This window comes from Phocoena phocoena, chromosome 1, assembly GCF_963924675.1.
Source record: "Phocoena phocoena chromosome 1, mPhoPho1.1, whole genome shotgun sequence".
NCBI lineage: Eukaryota > Metazoa > Chordata > Mammalia > Artiodactyla > Phocoenidae > Phocoena > Phocoena phocoena.
Window position 1 is genome coordinate 26,474,431 of NC_089219.1, and position 20,916 is coordinate 26,495,346.

Consider the following 20,916-nt stretch of genomic DNA (forward strand, 5'->3'; position numbering starts at 1 on the left):
ATTTGGGGGCTAGTCCAGGGCTCTGCTACTAAATCACTGTTCAACTCCAGAAAGTTATTTAACCTCTCTGGGTCTCAGTCATCTGTACACGGAAGAGCTCAGAGTATGCAATTAGTAAGGTTAATCTAACTCTCAGATGCTAATATCTAATTCCACTATTCCCAGTAGAACTTCAGGGGTCCCTCTTAAGAAGCCCTGATCTTTATTTAGAAACTACCTTGGAAGATTCTCATCTATGCTCATCCATTTATTCATCCATCCATCCATTCATTCACTCATTCATTCATCAAAGGTTTAGGGCATATCCTCTGTGCCAGGCTCTGCTCTATGCTGTGGAGGTGCAAAGACGAATCAGATCTAGCCTTTTGTCTCTGGGAGTTCAGAGTCTATTAGAGGAGACAGATAGAGATACACATAAGGGTAAAACCTGCAGCAAGTGGTCCTTATTACAAAACAGGGTGGTCAGAGGTGTACAAAGCCGCTGCACCAGACCAGGGAGGAAGGGGCTTCCTCAGCCTAGGAGTGGTGCCCACATGGGCGGAGAAGAGCAGCAGAGAGGTGAACGTGATGCATCCAGATGGGGGCCTGTGGGACACGTGGGAAGGAGCGTCCAGCATGCCATCGGATAGCTGAGTCTGAGGCTGGAGGAGCTGTAGGGTCAGGATGAGGATGGCGGGGGGCATTTACAAGTAGCTGGTCACTGAAGCCATATGAGATCGTGATTTTCCTTTTGTACACAGTCCCTGAACTCCCGGTGGCCTGACTTCACAGGGTGGCCGCACACACCAACATTTCCTGGGGAGGGTCCTGCAGGGGGTCGACCTAAGCTGGGTGCAACCGTACAAGTCGGCCCTGATAGCAACAAACGTGCAGCGCCAATTCCTTTTTATGGCCTTGTCTGATGCCGGAACACGTAGAGGGGGCACCAGGTCATCCTCGGTGCAGCAGGGACATAAATCAGGCAGCACCCTGCTTCCTGAGGCCCCAGCCTGAAGACGGGGCTTGCCGATCTCTAACTGGGATCAATTACAGGCCATTCCTCTGCCTGCCCGAGCTCACGTCCACAGAGCCGTGCAGGCCTGGCCAAGGAGGCCTTGCGGGACACAGCTCTTAGGTTGTGTCCGTGATAAGACACAGAGCTCTGACCTGGACAGGGCACAGGACAGAGAGCTATTTGCCTAAGTGAAGAAGGTAACAGTGATGAGAACAGAACAACGATCTCCAGCTTCAGTGAACGCCATGCACTATGCCAAGCATTTTATATGCATTCTGTCATTTTCACCTCACAACAACCTTCTGAGGTAGGTTCTGTTGCTGACCTTATTTTTCAGATGAGGAAACTGAGGCTCAGTGATTGAATGACTTGATCTGTAAGATTGAAGGCTTGGCTTGCACTCAGGAGGTGGTAGAGCCCCAACTTTAAACCCAAGTCTGTCTGCCTCCAGAATATGTGTTCTAAAGAATGGCAGAGACAGCAGGCCTAGGCAGCCTGTCCTTTGTAGTCAAATAGGGTTGGATTCAAAGTTTGGCTCTGCCGTGTCTTAACTGTGTGATATGAAGCAAGTTATTAAACTTCTGTAGCCTGGGTTTCCTCATCTGTAAAATAAGGAAATAGAACCTACCTTGTGACATTGTTATGGAGATTGAGAATTACATATGTAAAGTATATACAAAAGTTTTAGGGGGCTTCCCTGGTGGCACAGTGGTTGAGAGTCCGCCTGCCGATGCAGGGGACACGGGTTCGTGCCCCGGTCCGGGAAGATCCCACATGCCGCGGAGCGGCTGGGCCCGTGAGCCATGGCCGCTGGGCCTGCGCGTCCGGAGCCTGTGCTCCGCAACGGGAGGAGCCACAACAGTGAGAGACCCGCGCACTGCAAAAAAAAAAAAAAAGTTTTATAAGCGGTAGTGTTGTTCTCATCATCATCCTCATCCTCATCCTTGCCTTTTACCTTTGCTCACCACATTCAGGTAGATGGAAGAGTGTGCGCAGAGGCCTGAGACAAGCAGCACCCGTAGAGACCTGAAAGCGATCTGATATGGCTGAAAGTGAAGGGAGGAGTGAAGGAACTGCTAATTGAGGTTCAAAAAGTAGCTAGAGGCTGGATCATGCAAGGTTGCCTTTGAAACCATAATAAGAACTTAGGGCTTTATTCTGAGGTCAGTTAGGAACCACTGAAGAATTATATGCAGGTAGAGAGGTGACATAGCTGATTTTGTTTCTCAGAGAGATGTGTTAGGCTGTCTTTAGGGAGAGACTTTATTTTCCCTAGTACCCCAGTGCCTACAACAGTGCCTAGGACATAGTAGGTATTCAAAAATATTTGTTGAATAGAGAGCAGACTCGTGGTTGCCAAGGGGAAAGTGGGGTCGAGGAGGGATGGATTGGGAGTTTGGAATTAGCAGGTGCAAACTATTATATATATGTATAAGTGAATCACTTTGCTGTATACCAGAAACTAACACAAGGTTGTAAATCAATATACTTCAATGAAATAAATTTAAAAAATTTGTTGAGTAAGTTTACTCAGAGTTACTATTTTATCCAGGCCTGCCTGAATACGAGAAAGAGGTGTACACTCTTGCTAGCCCTGGGAAAGACGATATATTTTAGGGATAATTGTAGTTGCTGTCTATGGAAAGCCAAGAGCAGAGACTGGAATGGGAGGATAATCCTGGATCCAAGTGGCTGTGTGTTGTCAGCACACAGGAAGAGAAGGTCCTCACCGGTGCAATCTGCCTGCACCTCACATACCTGCTTCTCTCCTATCTGCCGGCATCTCTCATTCTGAGTTTTGGCACATGGTCCATTGTAGCCTCGCTGACTCCCTCTACACTGTGAACTTTCCATCTTACATCCTTTTAATAAGTGGCTCATGATTTGTTTCTTAGTTCAAAAGCTAAGAGAGAGAATCTGATTGGTCTAAGCTCATCTTTTCTTGCAGCCTGAGTCCGAATGAGGGAAGAATGATACCTGAATAAAATCAGGATTCTGTGAGATAAAAAGAACGGAAGGGAGATAGTTGCTGGAAAGGCAGTCAGTAATGACCCCCACATTACACGAACAATGATTTAACCACAAGTCGTGATAAGTGCTTTGAAGGAGAAGGACAGGGTGCTATAAGAGAGACTTAAATTAGATTGGGGGTGAGGTAGGTTTTAGGAGGTCCGTGGATTGCCTGCTCTTGAGTCAATGCTATATTACTTTGAGTACAGGCTAAACTGCTATAACAAAAACTTCCAAAATACAACAGCTCAAATGAGATGTAAGTTTACTTTTACTTACATGAAAAGCCCAGATCTGAGTAGTCCATGGCTGGTAGGACCAGGTCTGTCCCAAGGAGTTGTCTGGGACCGAGGTTGGTGGGTGGATGCTACTATCTTTAAAATGAGGCTCCCATTTCTGGGTCCACAGCGCCAAGGGTAAGACCAAGAAGTTGTTGCATCACTTCTGCTCACATCCTGGCGACAAGAACTCATAATACGACCCCTAGCCATGGGGTGAGGGGCTGCTGGGGAATGGAGAGTCCAGTAGGGCAGCCTTGCTCTCTGTTACAACTCTGGGGGATGTTAAAAAAAAAGAAAGAAGGAAAGGCACTCACTGGGGCCACTCAGAGTCTCTGCTTCAGGTACCCTGCCCTTGAGGGAGGAAATGGAGGCCTCAAATGGTACTAAATAGTTAAACGCAGTAGGGGAGGCCAGTAAGATGAGGACAGAAGATACACACTGGATTTGGCATTTGAGAACTTTGTATGGTCCCAGAAGGGCAGGGTTGAGGATGAGAAGTGAGGTTATGGAGTTAGAAGTATAAGACAACCCTTTTGAATAACTTGGAGGAGAAGGAAAGAAAAGAGAGGCAGAAACGCATCCGGCCCTCTGTATCCCCTAGTTCTGCATCGGCAGATACAGAGGAACAACTGAATCACACCATTTTACGTGAAGAACTTGAGCATACCCACAGTTTGGTATCTGCTGGTTGGAAGAGGGTCCTGAAACCAATCCCCTCTGGATATCAAGGGATGACTGTAGCCAAAGCTAAAACAAAGAACTGTTTGTTGTTTGTTTTTAAGTTGGGAGAACTTTGATAATATTTACAAGCAGAAAATATTTTAAATAGTAGAGGAGAGTTTGAAGATGTGGGAAAGAGGAGTTAGCACCCTGTATTAGGTAAGAGGCAGCTCTCAGAGCAGACAGGAGGGGCTGGGACTGAGAGCAAAGATGCTGAGATGAGCCTTGAGCAGAAAGAAAAACATTTCTTCTGAGATGAGCAGAAGGCGGTGAGGATGCACGGTGAAGTGGTTATACTGGGGGATATGGGGTGGGGGTCGAGTCCACAGCTCCTGCCCCTCTGGCTCCATTTCCTCAGTAAACCAAGGGGAAGGTGTTCCTGGGGCAGAGGAGGTGTTGGAAACAAAACGACAGTCTCTCTAATGGGCCACCTCAGGACTCCAGAAGTCCTGCTGTGATTTCCCCTCTAAGGGAGCAGAGCACCATGGAGGGGGATCAGTGTCTCTCTCCTTTCAAGAGTGAAAAGGCAAGGCTCAGTGTGAGAGGCCCAGGCATTGACCAGCAGTCCAGCAGATCATTAAAGGGTGGTCAGAGGCAGGCCCTGCAATGCGAGCATCTGCCCAAGGGATGTCCAGGGCAGAGCAGAGGAGGCAGCCTGAGTGGCAGCCTTGACCGATGCAGAAGCATGCCTGAGACAATGCTGGGACTCTCAGTGATGCCAAGGGCAAAGTAATCTTGTGATAATTCTGAGCCTGGCAGTCGTCCAGGGGCGGCACAGTACGGAGCTAGCAAAACTTGTGTCCAAATGACATTGTGTCCTCCTTCGTCCTTGCAAGCTGGTGAGGCCCTTGGGTGTCCAGGTTATGCCTATAACACAAAGGGAAGAGACCATTCTCCCCTGTTCTGCTTCCCACCACTACATATTATCTAGGGAGCTCAGGGAACTGCTGGGTTTGAGAGGTCACAGGAAGGTCCAGGCACCAGATCAAAACATAAGAAGTAGACAAAAGCCCAACTGCTTTCATTTATTCACCCAGCGAATGACAGCCAGCAATCAAGCAGAGAGCAGTGGCATTCCTCAGGCGCCAGGCAGCATGGCTGCAGGCATCACAGACAACAGCTGGGTTTGGCAGGTGCAGCTGTGTAAATCTGGATCGGAAGGATAGGTCAGCTCGGCAGAGGAGTGTGGCAAGGGCCGAAGTCAGCAAGATTGCAGGGCTGCCAATGGAGCGCTCATTCCTGAGCGTAAGTGAGGTATGTCCTGGGAACCAGTAGAACTTGACGGGGATGCTTTGCAGGGATCTGGAGGTATTCTGATCACTCAAAACCACTTGCACAAACGCACACAGACCCTTGCCTCTCTTCCCCTCCATCGGCAGCTGGGTTCCGGCAGCCGGTAGAGGCATCCTTCCACCTCACTCTTCCATCTTCTGGGACTTCATTGCCCAAGGGAGTGGGTCCTACGTATTTCTAGGAAGTGACCTCCACATCTCAACAGGGAAGTGGGAAGAAGCTCTTCCCCACAGGAAGGTTTTGGATCCTGCCTTGGATAAGATCGGGTGAAGTAAGCCCCTTAAAGAGGGAAGGAGGCATCTGGGAGACAAGGTTCCTGGGATCCGGAGAGAAGGTAGTTCAGACAGAGGAGCAGTATGAGAAAGTGCACAGAGGCGTGGTTGGAGATAGCACGTTGAAGGAGTTCCATGGGGTGGTAGCAGAAGAGGCACCTGGTGGAGGATGGGACTGGAGAGGAGGCCAGGGACCAGATTATGCTGCAAGATGTCACGTGTGGGGCTAGCTGCTGCTGGAAGGAGTCAGAGCCTGGCCCGAGATGACACCCACCTCAGAAGGACTTGTCGCTGGAGTCATGAGATGCATTGTAGCTTGGGATGACTGTCCTAAGGAGTGACACAGTCAAATGTTGACCCAGGGGTCATTGTGTATTATAATGATCTGCTATGTATCCCTCTCCCACTAGAGTGAGAGCCCTCCAGGGGCAGAGGCTAGGTCACATTTAGCTGCAAAACAGTAAAAAATATTAGTGGGTTGAGGGACCTCCTTTTCATCCCTGACTCATGAACCAGTTGAGAAGTATGCCAAAGAATAAACTTTCATCTTTCCTACTGTAGAGCTGTTATTGGAGACTATGTCTTAGAGCTGCAGACATAATAGTGAACGCTAGTTTTATCCATCCATTTATAGACATTGCAAGGAATATGCACATCTCCCCATGTGACATCTGTTCTTATAAAACTTGGTGCACAAAACAGATGTGAATGTGTACTCCCAAAGGGAAAGGACCAAAGGGAAAGGAGAGAGGAAGGCACAGAGCTCCACACACTCATGTTTTCTCCCAGACTCATCAATAATGTAAGTTGTATTTCTTCCTCCAGGAGGTGTGAAGGGGGGGAGACCCAGGAGGGTTATACTAATGGGTTTCTCTACAAGGAAGAAGGAGTGGGTAAGAAGCATTCTCCCCTAAGCACTCCGTTCTAGGCATGTATCATGAACTCAGTATGTTCACATAGGGCAGTGGATGTTTATCATCTTTTTGGCTGTCCAGTATCCAAGCCTCTTTCTATGTTTCTTTTCAGGGGAGAAAGTTCATCCAACCACAGAGAGGTAGAGCCTGCTTCTCACTATAGAAGATAAAAAATACCAGAGGCTTGCATCTCAACCTCCCTAGAACTGTAGTGTAGACTCATGGACTATTATTTACCGATCTGATAAAACAGATTTTAAATCATAAGATAAGTGACATTAAAAAGTAGGGACCAAGAGATTGGTTCAAGATGGCAGAGTAGAAGGACGTGCTCTCACTCCCTCTTGCAAGGAAACCAGAATCACAACTAACTGCTGAACAATCATCGACAGGAAGAGACTGGAACTCACCAAAAAAGATACCCCACATCTAAACACAAAGGAGAAGCTGCAAGGAGAAGGTAGGAGGGTGCAATCATAATAAAGTCAAATCCCATAACCACTGGGTGGGTGACTCACAAACTGGAGAACATTTATACCACAGAAGTCCACCCACTGGACTGAAGGTTCTGAGCCCCATGTCAGGCTTCCCAACCTGGGGGTCTGGCAATGGAAGGAGGAATTCCTAGAGAATCAGACTTTGAAGCCTGGTGGGATTTGATTGCTGGACTTTGACAGGACTGGGGGAAACAGACACTCCACTCTTGGAGGGCACACAGAAAGTAGTATGTGCATCGGGACCCAGGGGAAGGAGCAGTGACCCCACAGGAGACTGAACCAGACCTACCTGCTAGTGTTGGAGGGTCTCCTGCAGAGGCAAGGGGTGGCTGTGGTTGACCATGGGGACAAGGACACTGGCAGTAGAAGTTCTGGGAAGTACTCCTTGGAGTGAGCCCTCCCAGAGTCTGCCATTAGCCCCACCAAAGAGACCGGGTAGGCTCCAGTGTTGGGTTGCCTCAGGCCAAACAACCAACAGAGAGGGAACCCAGCCCCACCCATCAGCAGACAAGTGGATTAAAATTTTACTGTGCTCTGCCCACCAAAGCAACAGTCAGCTCACCCACCACCAGTCCCTCCCATCAGGAAACTTGCACAAGCCTCTTAAATAGCCTCATCCACCAGAGGGCAGACAGCAGAAGCAAGAACAACAATCCTGTAGCCTGTGGAACAGAAACCACATTCACAGAAAGATAGACGAGATGAAAAGGCAGAGGGCTATGTACCAGATGAAGGAACAAGATAAAACCACAGAAAAACAACTAAGTGAAGTGGAGATAGGCAACCTTCCAGAAAAAGAATTCAGAATAATGATAGCGAAGATGATCCAGCACCTAGGAAAAAGAATGGAGGCAAAGATCGAGAAGATGCAAGAAATGTTTAACAATGACCTAGAAGAATTAAAGAACAAACATAGATGAACAATACAATAACTGAAATGCAAAATACACTAGAAGGCATCCATAGCAGAATGACTGAGGCAGAAGAACAGATAAGTGACCTGGAAGACAGAATGCTGGAATTCACTGCTGTGGAACAGAATAAAGAAAAAAGAATGAAAAGAAATGAAGACAGCCTAAGAGACCTCTGGGATAACATTAAACGCAACAACATTTGCATTATAGGGGTCCCAGAAGGAGAAGAGAGAGAGAAAAGACCTGAAAAAATATTTGAATAGATTATAGTTGAAAACTTCCCTAACAAGGGAAAGGAAATAGCTAGCCAAGACCAGGAAGCGCAGAGAGTCCCGGGTAGGATAAACCCAAGAAGAAACACGCCGAGACACATAGTAATCAAACTGGCAAAAATTAAAGACAAAGAAAAATTATTGAAAGCAGCAAGGGAAAAACAACAAATAACATACAAGGGAACTCCCATAAAGTTAACAGCTGATTTCTCAGCAGAAACTCTACAAGACAGAAGGGAGTGGCATGACATACTTAAAGTGATGAAAGGGAAGAACTTAGAACCAAGATTACTCTACCTGGCAAGGATCTCATTCAGATTCGATGGAGAAATCAAAAGCTTTACAGACAAGCAAGCTAAGAGAATTCAGCACCACCAAACAAGCTCTGCAAAAAATTCTAAAGGAACTTCTCTAAGTGGGTAACACAAGAGAAGAAAAGGACCTACAAAAACAAACCAAAACAATTAAGAAAATGGTAATAGGAACATACATATTGATAACTGCCTTAAACGTGAATGGATTAAATGTTCCAACCAAAAGACACAGGCTCGCTGAATGGATACAAAAACAAGACCCATATACATGCTGTCTACAAGAGACCCACTTCAGACCTAGGGACACATTCAGACTGAAAGTGAGGAGATGGAAAAATATATTCCATGCAAATGGAAATCAAAAGAAAGCTGGAGTAGCAATACTCATATCAGACAAAATAGATTGTAAAATAAAGAACATTACAAGAGACAAATAAGGACACTACATAATGATCAAGGGATCAATCCAAGAAGAAGATATAACAATTATAAATATATATGCACCCAACATTGGAGCACCTCAATACATAAGACAACTGCTAACAGCTATAAAAGAGGAAATTGACAGTAACACAGTAATAGTGGGGGACTTTAACACCTCACTTACACCAATGGACAGATCATCCAAACAGAAAATTAATAAGGAAACACAAGCTTTAAATGACACAATAGACCAGATAGATTTAACTAATATTTATAGGACATTCCATCCCAAAACAGCAGATTACACTTTCTTCTCAAGTGCGCACAGAACATTCTCCAGGATTGATCACATCTTGGGTCACAAATCAAGCCTCAGTAAATGTAAGAAAATTGAAATCATATCAAGCATCTTTTCTGACCACAATGCTATGAGATTAGAAATGAATTACAGGGAAAAAAATGTAAAAAACAAAAACACATGGAGGCTAAACAATACATTACTAAATAACCAAGAGATCATTGAAGAAATCAAAGAAGAAATCAAAAAGTACCTAGAGAAAAATGACAATGAAAACATGACGATCCAAAACCTATGGGATGCAGCAAAAGCAGTTCTAAGAGGGAAGTTTATAGCTATACAAGCCTACCTGAAGAAACAAGAAAAATCTCAAATAATCTAACCTTACACCTAAAGGAACTAGAGAAAGAAGAACAAACAAAACCCAAAGTTAGCAGAAGGAAAGAAATCATAAAGATCAGAGCAGAAATAAATGAAATAGAAACAAAGAAAACAATAGCAAAGATCAATAAAACTAAAAGCTGGTTCTTTGAGAAGAAAAACAAAATTGACAAACCATTAGCCAGACTCATCAAGAAAAAGAGGGAAAGTACTCAAATCAATAAAATTAGAAATGATAAAGGAGAAGTTACAACAGACACTGCAGAAATACAAAGCATCCTAAGACACTAGTACAAGCAGCTCTATGCCAAAAAAATGGACAACCTAGAAGAAATGGACAAATTCTTAGAAAGGTATAACCTGCCAAGACTGAACCAGGAAGAAATAGAAAATATGAACAGACCAATCACAAGTAATGAAATTGAACCTGTGATTTAAAATCTTCCAACAAACAAAAGTCCAGGACCAGATGGCTTCATAGGTGAATTCTATCAAACATTTAGAGAAGAGCTAACACTCATCCTTCTCAAACTCTTCCAAAAAATTGCAGAGGAGGGAGCACTCCCAAACTTACTCTATGGGGCCACCATCACCCTGATACTGAAACCAGAAAAAGATATCACAAATAAAGAAAATTACAGACCAATATCACTGATGAATATGGATGCAAAAATCCTCAACAAAATCCTAGCAAACAGAATCCAACAACACATTAAAAGGATCATACACCATGATCAAGTGGGATTTATCCCAGGGATGGAAGGATTCTTCAGTATATGCAAATCAATCAATGTAATACACCATATTAAAAAATTGAAGACTAAAAACCATATGATCATCTTAATAGATGCAGAAAAAGCTTTTGACAAAATTCAACACCCATTTATGATAAAAATTCTCCAGAAAGTGGGCATAGAGGGAACCTACCTCAACATAATAAAGGCCATATATGACAAACCCACAGCAAACATCATTCTCAATGGTGAAAAACTGAAAGCATTTTCACTAGGATCAGGAACAAGACAAGGATGTCCACTCTTGCCACTATTATTCAACACAGTTTTGGAAGTCTTAGCCATTTGCAATCAGAGAAGAAAAAGAAATAAAAGGAATACAAATTGGAAAAGAAGAAATAAAACTGTCACTGTTTGCAGATGAGATGATACTATACCTAGAGAATCCTAAAGATGCCACCAGAAAACTACTAGAGCTAATCAATGAACTTGGTAAAGTTGCAGGATACAAAATTAATGCAGAAAAATCTCTTGCAATCCTGTACACTAATGATGAAAAATCGGAAAGAGAAATTAAGGAAACAGTCCCATTTACCATTGCAACAAAAAGAATAAAATACCTAGGAATAAACCTACCTAGGGAGACAAAAGACCTTTGTGCAGAAAACTATAAGACACTCTTGAAAAAAGTTAAAGCTGATTCCAACAGATGGAGAGATATACCATGTTCTTGGATTGGAAAAATCAACATTGTGAAAATGTCTATACTATCCAAAGCAATCTACAGATTCAATGCAATCCGTATCAAATTAGCAATGGCATTTTTTACATAACTAGAACAAAAAGTCTTAAAATTTGTATGGAGACACAAAAGACCCCGAAAAGCCAAAGCATTCTTGAAGGAAAAAACGGAGCTGGAGGAATCAGGCTCTTGGACTTCAGATTATACTACAAAACTACAGTAACCAAGACAATACAGTACTGGCACAAATACAGAAATATAGATCAATAGAACAGGATAGAAAGCCCAGAGATAAAACCATGCACCTGTGGTCAACTAATCTATGACAAAGGAGGCAAGGATATACAATGGCAAAAAGACAGTCTCTTCAATAAGTGGTGCTGGGAAAGCTGTACAGCTACATGTAAAAGAATGAAATTAGAACACTCCCTAACACCATACACAAAAATAAACTCAAAATGGATTAGAGACCTAAATGTAAGTCCGGACACTATAAAACTCTTAGAGGAAAACATAGGAAGAACACTCTTCGACATAAATCACAGCAAGATCTTTTTTCATCCACCTCCTAGAGTAATGGAAATAAAAACAAAAATAAACAAATGGGACCTAATGAAACTTAAAAGTTTTTGCAAAGCAAAGGAAACTACAAACAAGACAAAATGACAACCCTCAGAATGGGAGAAAATATTTGCAAACGAATCAGTGGACAAAGGATTAATCTCCAAAATATATAAACAGCTCATGCAGCTCAATATTAAAAAACAAACAACCCAGTCTAAAAATGGGCAGAAGACCTAAGTAGACATTTCTCCAAAGAAGAAATACAGTTGGCCAAGAAGCACATGAAAAGCTGCTCAACATCACTAATTATTAGGGAAATGCAATTCAAAACTACAATGAGGTATCACCTCCCACCAGTTAGAATGGGTATCATCAGAAAATCTACAAACAACAAATTCTGGAGAGGGTGTGGAGAAAAGGGAACCCTCTTGCACTGCTGGTGGGAATGTAAATTGATACAGCTACTAAGGAGAACAGTATGGAGGTTCCTTAAAAAACTAAAAATGGAATTACCATATGACCCAGCAATCCCACTACTGGGCATATACCCAGAGAAAACTGTAATTCAAAAAGACACATGCACCCTAATGTTCATTGCAACACGATTTACAACAGCCAGGTCATGGAAGCAACCTAAGTGCCCATCGATAGATGAATGGATAAAGAAGATATGGTACCTATATACAATGGAATATTACTCAACCGTAAAAAGGAATGAAATTGGGTCATTTGTAGAGACGTGGATGAATGTAGAGAATGTCATACAGAGTGAAGTAAGTCAGAAAGAGAAAAAAAATATCGCATATTAACGCATATATATGGAACCTAGAAAAATGGTACAGATGAACTGGTTTGCAGGGCAGAAATTGAGACACAGATGTAGAGAACAAACATATGGACACCAAGGGGTGAAAGCAGTGGAAGGTGGGAGTGGTGGTGTGATGGATTTGGAGAATGGGATTGGCATGTATACACTGATGTGTATAAAATGGATGACTAATAAGAACCTGCTCTATAAAAAAATAAATAAAATTCAAACAAAAAATGTAGGGACCGAACAGAATCCCTTTTTGGTAACGGGCTGGCCATAAGTCTGGTTCTCAAGCCCGCACCCCCTAAAGAATCCATGAGCTACCCCAAATCCTTTCCATAAGCTTCTTTTCTGCTTTGATCAACTAAAGTCAGTTTCTGTTGCATATAATTAAACCCTGACTGATGCAAAGGTGTATACAGGGAGTGGGTGTAAACAACAGACCCTCAGGAAAAGAAGAAGAATCTGAAGATTGGTTAGCGGGCCTGTTGGGATCAAGGGCAGTGAAAATCCAGCTTTAAACAATGGGACTCTGACAGATCAGACATACAATGGTGAAAGAGTCAGTTAAATGAAAATTTCCAGTCACATAAAATGAAGTGCCCATTGAAAGCAAGGCTCTAAGAGGCTGAGTGGCTATTCTATAGAACAATGAGGGGCACATAGACTTCAAGCTCATATACTAATTACTCAGCTCAAGTGTCCACCTAAAAACTAAGGACTTTTTATGACTGTGATGGAAGAATCTTACATTTCTTCCAGAGGCAGGAACAGGGGGAAAATGTATATTACTTGGGCCAACCAGGTCAATCAGTGGGAAGCCAGAACTATAGCAGGTCTGCTCTACTGGAGTTGGAATCATGGAAGTGTTGTAGCTGGTGGTGGTGGTTCTACCAAAGCAGAGAAGGAGGGGGAAAAATATCCCAGCTTCTCCCTTTCTCCTGCCCTCCAACCTCTTAACTCACACAGAAGTCAGAAAACATGACTTACTTATATCAGTTTACCTGTGATATGGAACAGAAGAGGGGAAGGAGAGGAATGGAGCTGAGAAACAGATTCAGACATGATACAAATGGAAGGTCATCTTTTCCACAGTCTAGAGATATATAACTACTGTCAGATTCCAGTGTACCTAGAAGACAATTACAAAGTCAAACCCAATAGGAGAGGCAAATAAGGGTAAATTTTTTTTGATTTGTATTGGCAAAATCTAAAGCATACATGTTGAAATAGACCCTGAGAGTGCTTGCTAGACCAAGGAGGGACCAAAATAATTTTAGATTATACTGAATTTATTTGTATGGATCCTTTACCAGAGGTCCTTCAATAGGCTAGCTTGAGTAGCCAGAAGAGTTCCAATTATTTGTTTGTTTGGTTGGCTGAATCTCAGACTAAACAGTGGTCTACTAAACAAAGTTAAAGTGTCATAAATTCCTTGGTATAAAATAGAGTTTGGAGAAGGGATAGAGAGGGGAGATTGGAATATTGAGGACATTTCCATGTTTAATGTTTTCTCCACCCACTAACTGAATTTCTAGAATGGTTCCAGAAGACAATCCTTTATTGAAAGTGTTGAGAAATACATTAGTGAGGGAAACACTGTCATCTTTGAAAAATACTATCATGGCTATTCTCTGTTTAGGCCGAGGATTGTCATAGGATGCTGCAGTTGAAATGGGCTCCCTGATTTCAATAGGGCTACCAGGATCCTAGGGTGGCAGACTCCAAGCAGTAGCGCTAAAGGCAAGGTGGACATGGTTACCAAATAGGCACAAGAAAGTAATTCAGATGCTAGATGAATAATAAATGCTCACTACTATCTACTTCTTTGCCTGTCCATTAACATAACTCCTTTTCCTAATACTTACACTTCAAAATAAAGCTTCCACCAACTATAACACAACCAACCATTAAAAAACAAAACAAAACCCGGTAATGTATTCCAATTATCTTCAAAAGATTCAATCTAAATCTCACCAGCAACTGCATGTCTACAGTCTGTGGGCGATGGTCACCCCTCTGATAACTGCTATTTTGTCTAAAAATTCTATAATCTGAGCAATAAATTGTAAAATTAACCACCACCAACATTAATAATGAAGGAAAGAAGAGAAAAATTATTTTAAAATAGATAAATTTCTGCATTTTATTGAATCTAAGATAAATTTCTGCATTTTATTGAATAAACCCTTATTTTATGTACCATTAAGGAAAATGATCCATTAAATGATGACACAATACTTTCTCATCACTTATAATTTAGAGCTATTTTATAATTATTTAATGTAGATATAGATTTTTATCTTATATAACTTTATGCCTACAAAAAATTAAAATATAAGAAGAATATATTGATTATGGTATTCCTCAGACTTCTTCATATTTATAGTCCTACCCTGAATTCCTCCCACATTATTTCTCCAACAAAGATTATTTGCTCTACTGCTTTCTTTCCATGCTTTTTTCTGAACATAGAATAACTTTTCATTTCAATGTGGAATTGTACTGCAATATTTTAGAAGGCATTTTAAAGGACAATTAAACTAAAATGAATATTAACAACAATATCCATAACTCAAATGCAGTTATAATAATGTAAACTGCTATGACCAAGTAAGCATACGTGCATATAGTAACTATACCATGAATGTTGCCTGGTTACCAGCAATAGCGAGATAATCAATTTTAGGATGCAGCCTTATTTCAAAGGTGTTGAAAACGTGAAAAAAATGAGCATCTTAGAATTGATGAAATACAATAGTTAATGTAAAACACACATGACACTAAAAGGAAGAAAATACAGATCTGTAGTTATAGTTCTTTCTTTTCTGGTGGTATATTTTACTTCTGTTCTCCATTAACCCTTTCATGTTCTATTTAGCTTAATCCAGCACCTCAACTGTTGTTGTTTGTTTGTCTGCTTGTTTGTTTTATCCAGTAGGGTAACCAAAATCTTCATTCTTGAGGATTTTGAGTCATTGGTGGCTCTACCAACATAGGGTTACTGTAATGGCAATTCTTGTCTTTTTTCCTGCTTTTGTAATGGGTCACTTTATGTAATTTTCCTTTAGCTACCCATAAGATTTTCTCTTTATCAATTATTTTCAACATTTTGACATTCTTATTGTGGTTTTCTTTGTGTTCATTATCTTTAGGTTTTCTTGAAATTCATGGCATAATGGGTTTATAGTTTTCATTAAATTTGGAAAAATTTTGGTTATTTCTTCACACTCCCCCTCCCCTTTTTCCCCTTGGTACTCCAATTACACATATGTTAGGCTGTTTGGTATTTTCTTACAGGTCATTGAGGTTTTGTTCCTTTTCTCCTGACTTTATCTTTCTGTATTTCACTTAGGATAGTTTCTATTTCTAGGTCTTCAAGTTTGCTATTTTCTTCTTGGTGTGGAACATGCTATTAATCCTATCTCATGGACTTTTCATTACAGATTTTGAATTTTTCAGTTCCAGAACTTCCTTCCTTCCTGTGACGTCCTCTCATGTTGGATTTGTGACTCGACTGAATGTCATTGTTTCTCTCAAGGCAGCTGACCCTATAAGACTCTCTCTCCTTCCAGGTTCTGGTAACTTCTCCCAGTCCTTATCCCTTCAGTTCTAGCAGTGTTGATAGCTTCTATGATTGCTAGCCCCGGGTTCCTACACTACCCCTTGTAGTATTCCTAAGCACTGTTAACACCTTGTGATTAGCCTCTTTGCATACAAACCTCTTAGAAGAATCCTCATTTAAGGTGCTGTTTCCTGTTGAGACCCTGACTAATGCACTGGTGTGTTAGAAAGTTTTTAAAGTATCTAGTTTCCAGTATCTTTGCTAAACATACTTTAGTTTTAATAGTTTTTTTCTAGAAATTCTTGAATTTCCCATGTAGACAATCATAGCATCTTATAAATGGTGACCCTTTTGTTTTTTTAAATACTTATGATTTTATAATTTTATTTTCTGTTCTTTTTCTTTCTTATTTTCCTGGCTAAAACCTCCATTATCATGTTAAACAGAAGTAACTATAGTTGTCTCATTCCTGTAATGTGATGCAGGTGATGGTTCACCATTAATAATTATACTTATTATAGATCTGGGGTAGATACCCTTTTATAAATCAAGGAATTTTTCTTCTCTTTGAATTTATTATTTTAAAAAGTCACGATCAGGCATTGAATTGTATTGAATGGTTTACAGCATTGTTTGAAATAATCGTAAAGCTCCTTTCTTTTCCTTGTTCTGCTCTCACTTGGGGTCTTGCCTCCATTCTGGTAGTGGCAAATCAAGGTCAAGGACTCAGACTGTTCTTCCTAGCTCCAGCCTGGAAGGGCAGGAATGGAGCCCTATGGGTCCTCTTGGGTAAATTTTGGGCTTCTTGGAATCTTCCGTGTGGAGCATTACAAGATGCCCATGAAGGCACCATTTTGATGTATTATTTTGCTTACAAAACAACTGTTTAAAAAAAATCCTGATTTATTCAAGACCTCCTTTCTGTTGGAGTTAGGAGAGGAATTAGTAAAGAGAGTGTTGAGGAGAGAAACCTGTATGTATATTGCAGCAACCTTATGAAGTAGGTTTCTGTATGCTTGGCTTACAGGTGAGGAAACTGAAGCCCAGAGAGGAGACCTGCACTGCTCAGGACAATGGCAGAGTGAGATCCTGGACCTCTGATGCCATACCTTGTGCTCACAAACACTGCCTGCTTCCTCACAACAGGGAAGTGAGATGTAGGTCTCACCTCCCACAAGTGTGCTTCTGTCTTTCCCTGACCATTGGATCCTCAGCTCTAAGCATCTCTGAGTCTAGCCCCGCCCTCCCAGCAGTTCTTCAGTTTGGAAGCATTGTGGCCCTCCGACCCTGCTTCCAGACCCTCCTGGGGGTCTGTGTATCCTGTCAGTGTTATGAGTGTTGTGTATGTATGTGTGCAGGGGAAGGATAGGGTCTCGGTTCCTCTCTGGAAAAGGGATGGGAGCAGAGGGGGGGGCGTTCTGATTCTGTTTTCTTTGTGGACCAGGCTTGGTGCTGAGATGGGACGGGCACTTGCTGTTGCCTGGTCTGCTCCTGTCCCTTCTGTGACCGCAGGCTGGACAGCTTCCAACTGCCTGGTGACTGAAGGCTCCGGCTGCCTCTGGTCTCCCTCTTCTTCCTGATCTGCCCTTTGGACTCCAGCCTGCCCCTCCTTGTGGCATGCTCCTCAGTGACCAACCTGACACAGACCCTGGAGGCTGTGCCCCAGAGTGAGGAGGGGCTCTGTCTCTCTGGTTCCACTTCTGTTCTGTGCCTGGACGCCTTCTCCCACTTCCCTGGGCTCAAGGTCCTGGGGCTGAGTCTGCATCTCACCCAGCTCCTGCCAGGAGCTCTTGGCAGCTTGGGATAGCTGCAGCAGCTCTTCTTCACAGGCCCCTACACAGTTTACCTCTTCCTACCCCTGATGGCAACCTAAGCTCCCTCCAGGCCTCGCTTTCTTGGGCCCCTGCCTGGATGGGAACACGGGTGTCCAGGTTTCTCCCAGTCTACGGCGGCTGAGTGTCAAGTATAGTTGCCTTCAGAACGTGGGGGAGCTGGCGGACATCTTCCCAGACCCAGTGCATGGCCCCTCCTTTGGCGATGCCTGGCTTCTGGAGATCCGGACCTGTCATTCAACAGTCAGCTGAAGATGGCCAGTCCCGGGGCCCTCCAGGGGCTCAAGCTGGGGACCACACAAAGATGAAGGCAGCTGCAGCGGTGGGACTGGGGCTGCAGAGCCTGGACACCCTGTCTGTGATCAGTGCCGACACGGCCAAGCTGCCTGCCGGGGCAGTTGCACACTTTGAGCTGCAGGAGCTGAATTTGGCATCCACTCTTGTAGGGCACATAGCTCTGGAGGCCCTGGCTTCCTGCCACAGCTTGAAGAGCTTGGGTCTTAAGAGCAGTGGCCTGATGACTAACCTGCCACCAGGTTTCCTGGAGGCCATGCCCAGCCTTCAGAAACTGAACTTGAGTAGGAACCAACCGCAAGTGCCATGCTGGGCACGAGCGACACAGGGGCTGTGTCAAGACTGCGGGCCCTGGATCTGTCCAACAATGGACTGCGCACCCTGTCCCCAGTCACCTTCTCATGCTGCCCCAGCTGTGGGAGCTGTTACCTCAGGGAAACCAGCTGATTTGTCTGCAGGGCCAGGCATTCCAGGGCTTAAGGAGGCTGGGGAAGTTGGACTTGGCCAAGAATCCACTGGTAGACCTGGGCAAGGGCTGGGTGGCTCCACTGCCTGCAGTAGCCACCCTAAGCCTGCTGGATACCTCCATGGTGCTGAGCTCTGCCTTGGGCTTCCAGGGCATCTGCATACCTTGAACCTGCATCTCCCCTCTGGCCCTTCCGGGGTAGTGTTATCCCTGTCCATGAGCTTGACCAGCTTGGAGTTTCACGCGGTCTCTGGCAGGAAGCCTGGGATGCTGGCTTCTAATGTCTTTCCAGTCTTGCAGACCTTGCCTCTAAAAGGCTGGGGATTGCAGCTGGGGACTTGGAATGTCACCAAGATCTTCCCTGCCCTTTGCCAACTCTCCCTGCTTGGTGATAGCTTGCTTGCAGGCCCTCTGCTCCCAGGACACCTCCAACCTTTTCCTCTGGCAGCTCTCCAGGCTCTGGTATCAGAAGGTAAGGGGGGACGGGCACAGCCCCAAACCCTGCTGCATCACGGGGCTGTCCAGCCTATGGGAGCGGAAGCCGCAGGCACTTCAGTCCCACGCCCGGTCCTGCTCAGTGCTGCTTGAGGAGCTGCTGGGTGAGCTGCCCAGGGCAGGAGCTGCATCTGGTCAAAATGGGGTTAGAGACACTGCCTGCGGCTGCTTTCCAGGGCTTGGGAAGTCTCTAGGTCCTAGGGCTAGACTGGGAGACAGACCTCACGCTAGATGGCAGCCTCCAGGAGCAAAGTCCCCAGATGCCCCAATACAGTAAGTCCCCTACATACAAACAAGTTCTGTCCCGAGAGCATGTTTGCAAGTCCAACAAAGTTAGCCCAGATACCCAACTAACACAACTGGCTACATAGTACTGTGCTGTAATAGGTTTATAATGCCTTTCACACAAGTAATACATAAAAAACAAACACAAAAAATAAAGAAAACGTTTTTAATCTTCCAGTACAGTGCCTTGAAAAGTACAGTGGTACAGTCCAACAGCTGGCATACAGGGGCATCGGGTGAACAGGCAAGAAGAGTTACTGACTGGAGGAGGGAGAGGAGGTGGGAGATGGTAGAGCTGAAGGATCGTCAGCTATAGGAGACGGAGGGCAAGCTGCAGTTTCACTCACGCCTGACGGTGATGGCACAGGTTCTGGTTCCTTGCTGGATTCAACTCAATCTACCCTCTTGAAAAAATGATCCAGTGATGTCTGGGTCGTAGCTCTTTTTTTCTTGTCATAGATGGCACAGTACCGCTGGATTGCATTCTGAACGGCTGCTGCAACCTTCGTGTACCGTCCTACGTTCAGTTGCTCTGCCTCAAAAACTAACAGTGCCTCCTGAAATAAAGAAAATCCCCGCCATTTCCTGCGTCGTGAATCTCTTCGGCTCTTCAGTCACTTCTTCTTCCTCTTGCGTCTCTTCGTCCTTTCTCTGGGCCTCCAATTCCATCACGTCTGCATTAGTAAGCTCCTCGTGTTGCACAGCTGCTTCTGCTGATCTCCTTGCCCTTCTTACAGGAAGCCAGGAACTCCTGGATCCTCCATCTTGTTCAGGGCTTGGCTTCAGGGTCCGAGGAGTCAGAGGGGTGAGGGCAGGAGGTTCCTTTATGATGTGTTTGTGTCCCACTGAAGGCAAGACCAGAGCTGGGTGACTGGGGAGCTGCTGCCTACTCTGGAGGGCCGCCCTCCGATGGGCAGGGGGCTGCACTTCTGTCTCCTTCAGTGGGATTTTGAGCCAGGCAAGGACGTGGATGACAAGGTGGCAGATGGCATGGCAGAGAGCTGGGTCACGCTCTGTGTGCTGAGTCGCCAGGCCCTGCACACCCCACGCTGCTGCCTGGACCTCTGCCTGGCTGCCTTCCTTCTGCTGGCTGCCCCCCACCCCCCAGGGCTGCTGCTGGTCTTCCTGGAGCTGGTCTCCGGCCACCAGCTCCCTTGCTGCTCTAGGCTGTCCTGGCTGCTCTGCAGAGGAGACTACTGCATGTGGCCCAAGGAAGATGAAAGAAAGGACAAGTTCTGGGCTTGGCTGGGGAGCAGGTTGGGGCAGCCTGGGTTGGCCTAGAGTGGGTGCATGTGTGTTGGAGGTGGGGGGAGAGGAAAAGCAAGCCAGCCTAGCAGGGAGAGAGTGGGTACGTGTGGGTGCGTGAGCCTGCCTCGGCTTCTGGCAGGAGGTCAGGGTGCTGTGTGTGTAGGGAGGATCAACTGGTGGCTTTGGGGACACAGGTTTGGAAAGGCTCCGGAGGCTTTCTAAATGAATGAGAAAATTTGGGAGATGGCAAGTGGCAGTGCAGTATGTGATGTGATCTCAAAATCTCCAAATCCTCAG

At 44.4% G+C, this 20,916-nt stretch overlaps 1 pseudogene; it reads left to right on the forward strand.

Moving 5' to 3' along the window:
• The window catches only part of LOC136123795 (toll-like receptor 12), a 39,045-nt pseudogene extending 18,393 nt beyond the window's left edge, over positions 1-20,652 (forward strand).
• The last annotated feature ends 264 nt before the right edge of the window (positions 20,653-20,916 follow it).